Source organism: Columba livia, chromosome 8, assembly GCF_036013475.1.
Source record: "Columba livia isolate bColLiv1 breed racing homer chromosome 8, bColLiv1.pat.W.v2, whole genome shotgun sequence".
NCBI classification, from domain to species: Eukaryota; Metazoa; Chordata; class Aves; order Columbiformes; family Columbidae; genus Columba; species Columba livia.
The window spans coordinates 19,941,558-19,949,117 of NC_088609.1; positions in this window are offsets into that span (position 1 = coordinate 19,941,558).

The following is a 7,560-nucleotide window of genomic DNA, read 5'->3' on the forward strand; positions in this document are numbered from 1 at the left end:
AGCCTCTCCTCTGCACCAGGTTTGCACATCTCCTTTGTGCAGTAGCTGGGGCAGCTTCCAGAATGTATTTTTAATTGAAGTGAAACTGCTGTCCCTGCAGACCTTTCCTTTGCAAGCTGAAAGCATGAGATCCAGGAGAAGTATCCAATAGGTTCTCTCTTAAATGACATGTCAGGAGGACTCAAACTAAAATCCAGAGTGCTTTTGTCTCCTCTAGGCTCCTGAAAAGCAGAATATCCAGTATCCATCCCATTTAAGTAGGTGTGGGCAAAACCCATGAAGTTGAAAGGTATGATAGATGAACTTCTGAGTGTGTACTCCTGCCATGTTAAACTAAGCCTTTTGTTAGTGTGTTTGACCTGTAGTTTAGCTCTTGCTACAGCACTGATAGGGAAGCACTCTCTCTAAAGCAGATGCTATGTGTTTCTAAGTTGTTATTAGCTTGTGTTGTGCATGACCCAGTCCCTCCCTGGCCAGCATGCGTAGCTGTCTTGGCTGTTTGGAGGAAATGCACGCTTTCCGATGGAGATCGAGCAGCGCCACCTACTGTCATGCTGTGGTACTAGTTTGTAAAGGGCAATGTCTTTTCAGGACTGAACATGGGAGTTCTTTCCCTGGAGTTATCTTTACAGCAAAAACCAGTTTGTGACAGTGCAGGGTAAGCCCATCTGAGCCGTATTTCACCAGGGAAGAAAGAATGAGATAGAACTGCAAATTTTGATGATGATGATGAGGAAGGATATAAAATTCTGACTCATCCATCACACCACGGTTAGCTAGATGATGTTACTCTCTATGGGTTAGGAAAAGGTTGTGCTGTGTGGGTGGAAAACTTCTGGTTCCTCAGAACTCCTTGACTTGCTCACACAAAGCCATCTGTCACTGGGGTGGCAGCAATAATGGGCTCTCTGACTGTAATCCATCCTCGTTAAAGTGTCTGTACTAATGAATGAGTGACAGGGCATACATCTGATCCATCTGACACATAAATGTTTAATTTTGCTTTTACCAGTCAGCCAGAGTTTGACAGAAGATTGGTTTCTGTGCAGCAGAGGAGAAGAAGTCAGTGTGGTGTTGCATTTCTCCACAGGGAACTGGAGCGGGAGTAGGAACACTTCTGAGCCAGTCATGACACTGCCATTGCCTTGAAGTTATTTTGTCTCAGACATCAAATATTGCTCACTAGTCCCATAAGGAGTATCTGGTTTTAGTTTGTTACCCCAGTCGTCTGTGCTTTCTCTATCCTAGAGAAAGAAGGAACAAAGGAGAAGATTTATTCAGTATTCTTGCTTGTTCCCGCAGACTTGTTTTTGGTGTCCGTACCTTGCTGGGAGGCATTTGCTTGGCTGTAATCTGGTGACACTCCTCATTTCCACAGTGTGACATTTTTATAGAAAACAGTGTGATCCTGTAGATAAGAGAGTCTGGCAGATGGAGACTTTCATCTCAGTGCTGGTATTGATTTTATGTATTAATATGTCCTTTCTCTGCATCTCTGGTCCTTGTACTTTCTTCTTCAGGTGTTAAGCCGGCCTGCTGTAATGGTTTGGTGTGTACCCTGGGTTGTGCTCTGATACAAATAACATCCTCATGAAAAATTAAGACCTCGGCCTAAACCAGCACTTGTTAATGTAACAAAGCTTTATCTGCAGAGATTTTTATGTTTTTTTTTTTAGTTAGTTCAGTGTTTGAGGTAAGTAATATTACAGTGTGAAAGAAAACCCAAGCAACTCCTGATGTTAATCAGGAAAGCAATCCTATTCTAAGAAAAGCTGATTGGCAAAGTTGTCTGATGGGATAAATTCATATTAATCTGCAAGATAGTTTTTTATCTATGAAATTTGGCTTCCTCAGTTATTATTTTTTTAGCCATTTCTTCTAGTTCATTTGGTAGCAGTGTTTCTCATTCTCTAGCAAACTCTACCACTGTGAGTTGAGTGCGTACAAATCTGTCTGTCTCAGAGAACACTGACAACCCACTAAGTGAATTTTGCTTTTAAAGAAAAAGAGAAGCAGAAAACTGCAGTGCCTAAAAAAGTAAAATATTTTGGTTACTCAAAAGTCTGTCTTCTATGACTATCTGCACTTCTGCCCTTGCAGAATGTGTGGATTGAGAGGTCTTGTTGCACTCTGTGAATTACAAATAATAATAATTGTTTGTTTGTTTGTTTTTACACACCGGGCTGTACTTGGAGGATCCTGCCAGCGCTGCCAGCACCTGCTCCTGGCCTGTTTTGCTTGGTTGTGGTTTGTTTTTTTGTTTTTCCCTGGGTTTCTGCTCTCCCCGAGCAGGGCAGGGCTGGCAGGGCCGGGCTGGCGGGGCAGGGCCGGGCCGGGCTGGCGGGGCAGGGCAGGGCCGGGCCGGGCCGGGCTGGCGGGGCAGGGCAGGGCTGGCAGGGCCGGGCCGGGCTGGCGGGGCAGGGCAGGGCAGGGCAGGGCAGGGCTGGCGGGGCCGGGCCGGGCTGGCGGGGCAGGGCAGGGCAGGGCTGGCGGGGCCGGGCCGGGCTGGCGGGGCAGGGCAGGGCAGGGCTGGCGGGGCAGGGCAGGGCTGGCGGGGCAGGGCTGGCAGGGTAGGGCAGGGCAGGGTTGGCGGGGCAGGGCTGGCGGGGCAGGGCCGGGCCGGGCCGGGCAGGGCAGGGCAGGGCTGGCGGGGGGTCGGGCCCGCCGCAGCCCGCCAGAGGGCGCTGTTGCAGCTGGGGGCTTGCGCCGGGGCGCGCGGCCGTGGAGAGGCCACGGCCCTTGCCCCGCCTGCCGGACCAGCCCTGCGGAGCCACGGAACGGACAAGAGAAGCCGGCGGGATGCGGTTGTCACTGGTCTGGGGACACGCTCCGGGTGGCCAAGGCTCTGGCTCTGCCCCGGGCTGTGCGGCCGCCGGGGGTGCGCAGGGCTGGGCCGCCCCGCGGGGGGACGGGGGAAGGTGGGAGCGAAGCGAGCGAGTGAAATCCGAGGCGGAAGGTCAGAGAAATTCTCCTGACAGCGCAGAAATCTCCCCAAGGGGTTCCTGCTGCTCGAGTCGCTGTTTAAAAATAGAATAAACCAAATCTATTGCAACGTGTATCACAGGCAGTCCTTTACTGCTCTAGGTCACTTAGCACTGAAATAACCATAGACAAAGCCGGGAGATTTTTTAATTGTCCTTAGCAGCCAGCAGGACAGTGTGGTTCGTCAGCAGACTCTTGATTCTAGTTCAGTTTTTTGCTGGGGTTTGAGCAGGGATGCCCGAGCGAGGCGTGCAGGCGCGGAACGGGCTGGAATAGCTGTTCTTGGGCCAGCGCACGGACTGCTCATGAGAAAGTTTCAGTGAATAATTTGATAGTTCATTGTTGCTAGTTAAGTGTTAATAAAACACACAGCTATCTAATTTTTTTTTCTAGTAATTCTGTATGTTCATCTCCCTTCATTGTGCTATAAAAAAAACCAAGTCAAATACTATCTGAAATCCGAAACGTTCTAGAAGCTTCCCAGATGCTGGAAGTTGACTTTCATGTGGTTTGCTCCAGGTAAAGATACTTGAGCTGGGGTTTGCCATGCAAGCTGTGTGGTGAGAAGCCAATGCTCTAGGCATCTCTATCCATAGAAGCTGGTGCTCCATGGAACTATTTGAAACTTGTAATTACAGGCTTTTTGTTTAACTTTCAAGTATAACTTATTAATACTTGAACTATAAACACTCAAAGGATTTATGAGCCTCACTTAAAAAATTACCCAAACTCAACAAAAACCCGTATTCTCCAAGCAGTTTGTCCGCTGTTCCAGGCTGCCCCATGGTACTGCTGCCCACTGCCCCATTGCTCACGCGGGACTGAAGTGTTGAAGTGTTCTGCTCCTATGTGGTACCTCGGAGCAGGGGCTGCTGTGTGTTGTACGTGCAGAGTGATCAACCCAGTACAAAATAAGATAAACAGTTTGAAAAGAGATTTTTTTTCTTTCAGTTATACTTTTAAAGCTATTGAACTGTCAGAGTGCTTTGTTTTGGTTGGTTGGTTTTGTGTTGTGTGTGTTTGTTTGTTTGGGTTTTGTTACATTTTTAGTGATTGCATATTTTGATGCATCACCGTCCAATTATAGAATTAAGAGCATAAGCATAGTTTCAAAGATGTTTAAAGAGTTTAAATCAGAAGTAAATATTTTGTCGAATTGTCTGAAACTGACAAAGCAAGGAAATTTATGGTGTTCAAGGTTAAACTCAGAGCTCATGTTTTAGAACCTCAGTTTACAGTTGTGTATCACTACCTAAATATAAGTAATTAAGGTCTTAAAGTCCTAGTGGAAAAACCTAAAACCTGTGATGGAGATGAAGAGATGTAAAAATCTGGTGTGTTTTGAATAAGATCTTATGCTTATTTTCCACACAGTTCTATAAGCAATCTCATTTAAGAGCTGTAAAATCAACATTTGCCAGCAGATATGAAGGCTGAGAGACAGAAGCAGCCTTTCTCTTCTATATGTTTACACACAGACATTTCAATATTTGTCTTTAGGCTGCTTATCTCTTGTTAATTTTTGATAGCTTATTTCCTAAGAACATGTCAGATGTTTTCTATTTCTGGTTAAAAGGGCAGTTTTGATTTATTTGGTTTTAAAACTTAACAGGGACCTTTGGAAAAGATTTCAAGCACTAAAGCAGAACGTGTTCAGCACCTTGTTTTTCCTCTAGTAGATACTGGCCTTATGAAACAACTTAACCTAAGTCAATTAATTCTTCTTTTCCCCAGTGCCAACGGTGGCCTTTCTCTGGGGATGAGTCCATGGGCTGGAAACTCCTTTCTTTACAGACTATCTCTGCCAACATTGGGTCACTTTGGGAGAGCCTGGATGGCTTCTGCGTGCAGATTGGTTTTGTGTATGAAAAATGCATTAATATTCCCTCAGGTGTTAATTAATGCAATTCTTAGTTATTGAGAACTTAAAGCAAAAAATCAGGAGGCTCTCAGACAATATTCAAATGTACTCCTTACATCTAATTATTCAGTCACACTCCTTCTAAATACCTGGCCGAAAACCTTTTCTCCTTCCTTGCTATATGCCCATGACTGTGCTGTACCGTTTTAATTAGGGGAACTTTTTGCTTTTAGTTTTGCTTAGCTGGATGTAAAGTAGGGGATTTTTTTTTTGTACATCTCTGTTCACAGTAATTGAGTTTCTGATTTGTAGGGTTTTACTAGCTGTAGTGGTGAGGTAGAGAAGAGCAGCTTAAACAACCCCCAATTGATCGCACTTTAATTGATCTTTCATTTAATCAGTAAACAGTGGGAGCCTGTGACATTTCCTGGGAAGTTTCTCAAGCGATAAAAACAGAGAATGAAGAGTTAGAACAAAGTTTTTCCCTCAGGACAGTATTAACAAGCCTACAGATTGGGTGGGATAAAGGCACATGCAGCAGCTTTGTGTGTTTGTGCTCGATATAGAATAAGTGATGTTCTGAGAAAAACAGGTGTCAATTAATAGGAATTTAATGCATGTGGGGGAAAAAAGTAGATTAATTGCTTCTGGTTCTGATTTTCAGGTAGACCACCACAGAAGGAAGGCTACCATAACATCTCAAATCATGTAATGAAAACAACTCTTCTCCTTCATTACTAACAACAGCTCACATTATTGCAATGAAAAAAAAATCCTGAAAGCTAATTTTCTGTTCTAGTCTCCGTGTTTGTTCTTGGAGCCGCTGGGAGTTCAGACAGTGGAAGTCAACAGATTGAACCTATTAACAGCTTCCATAATTTTTCCACACAGAGCTGACTCTTTTAACATAGAGGATGGAGGAAGATGGTCAAAAGTTGAACAGAACAGTTGTTACTGGAGAGAGTGACTAGCTTGAAAATAATACTGTTAGTACTAGTTTGGGTGACAAAGAACTTGCCTTTCATGTATTAGTATGAAAGAAAATACAAAACTCTGTGCACATCTGCTATTACTTAAGAAATACTACAAAACAAAATAATATTGTAACGTTTACAATTTCAGAGCAGACCCGAGCAACTTGTTCACACTTGGACATTTACCCTAATTGCTTCACTATTTAGTGACTGTGGCATGAATCGCAAAACGTGTGGACCTTGTGCACACCCAGCATGCTTGTGCTAGCAGGACACACAGGAATTACAGATAATTCTGTGCACAGTGAGCTTGCAGGAGCAACAGTTTTGCACGGTATCTCCATGAACAAAACCAGATTTTCTATTTCTGCAACAGATGTGGAATCATTTTAGTTGAAAGTTCTGAGTGATGCAAGGCAGCAGAATGTTTTAGATGTCAGTTCCACCTTGCTTCTATCTGAAAAATTAAAAATGTGAAAAGAAACCTGTAATTCCATTCTCAATAGCTTAATTTAATACGAACTATTTTTGAAAGTGGATGGCAAGTCATAGGTAATGGTGATCAATACTGTACTTTTGATGGAGAAAAAAACCCCACCTCTGCAGTTCACGGGAATGACATCACTTCTTGCATTGTTATAGAAGCCCTTAAGCTATGCAGCACCAGAGTTGGAGAGAAAAAGGCATGATGTAAGGAAAAGGAATTGTGTCTCTAACATTTTTCTGAAAAACCTCCGTGTCTCAGACTTAGCTTATTTCTATCTCTAGGTTCAGGTGAGCCACCTGAAATTTGCTCTGTGAGTTAAGATGTGAACAGGAGCTCTGAATTTAATTATATATAATTCCATGTTGCCTAGTATTTACTTTTAGTCTTTTTTTTTTTAATTTAGTGTCACGATTGAAGAAAATTTGTCTATTTCTGGTTCACATAGCAGCTGCCTTTGGCTTTATATAAAATATATAGGGTTTGAAGACTTTCTGTTGAAGCCTCCTTCATGCATCTGTCAATCTGTGGAATTCCAACTTTTCTGAAAACAATTTTTTCTAGCCTGCGGATAAATTTTTAAAACATGGCCAGCGTGCCACCTCTTCGTGCATCATCTTTCCAGATGAGCATCACCACAAAGGTCCTGCACATCAGTTTGCTTTCTGTCAAAGTCCGTGTTATCACTGGGAATTAGGAGTAAAGGTACATGTACCAACATATCTGCTGCTTCGTTTGGGCCATGGAACTCATGTCACTTTGCCAGACACCTGTGACACTACAGAGAGGTACTGTGGTATCTTGAGATGAGTGTATTAGAACGACACCATCTAGACATGGAAAGCTTTCAGTAATTGTTTTATGTGGACTGTTTATCTGATAGCAGTTGCCTGTAGAGGGATTTACAAGAAGCAGGTATGAATGACATTGCCATTTTTCTTCCTGAAGATTACCTTAACTATGAAGGTGAAGTAGGACTAAGTTTGAAATGTCCTTCCTTTGGTTGTGTTTGCCACATCCCTTCCTCAGGCAATGTAAAATAGGTATATTTAAATAGTTATCTCTTCGTCTTGACACTGTAGATGATGTTCAGAGGTAAAGGCACTACACATCTGGTGAAAATTTTGCTTGGTGAAGGAGAACTTAAACGCCACTAAGTAATAATGGCATGAAAATAATAACATTTTAAACTCTTACACTGCTTCCCATCTATCCCAAGCCACTAAGTTTCCCAACAGTATTTATGTTAACTGGCAAAA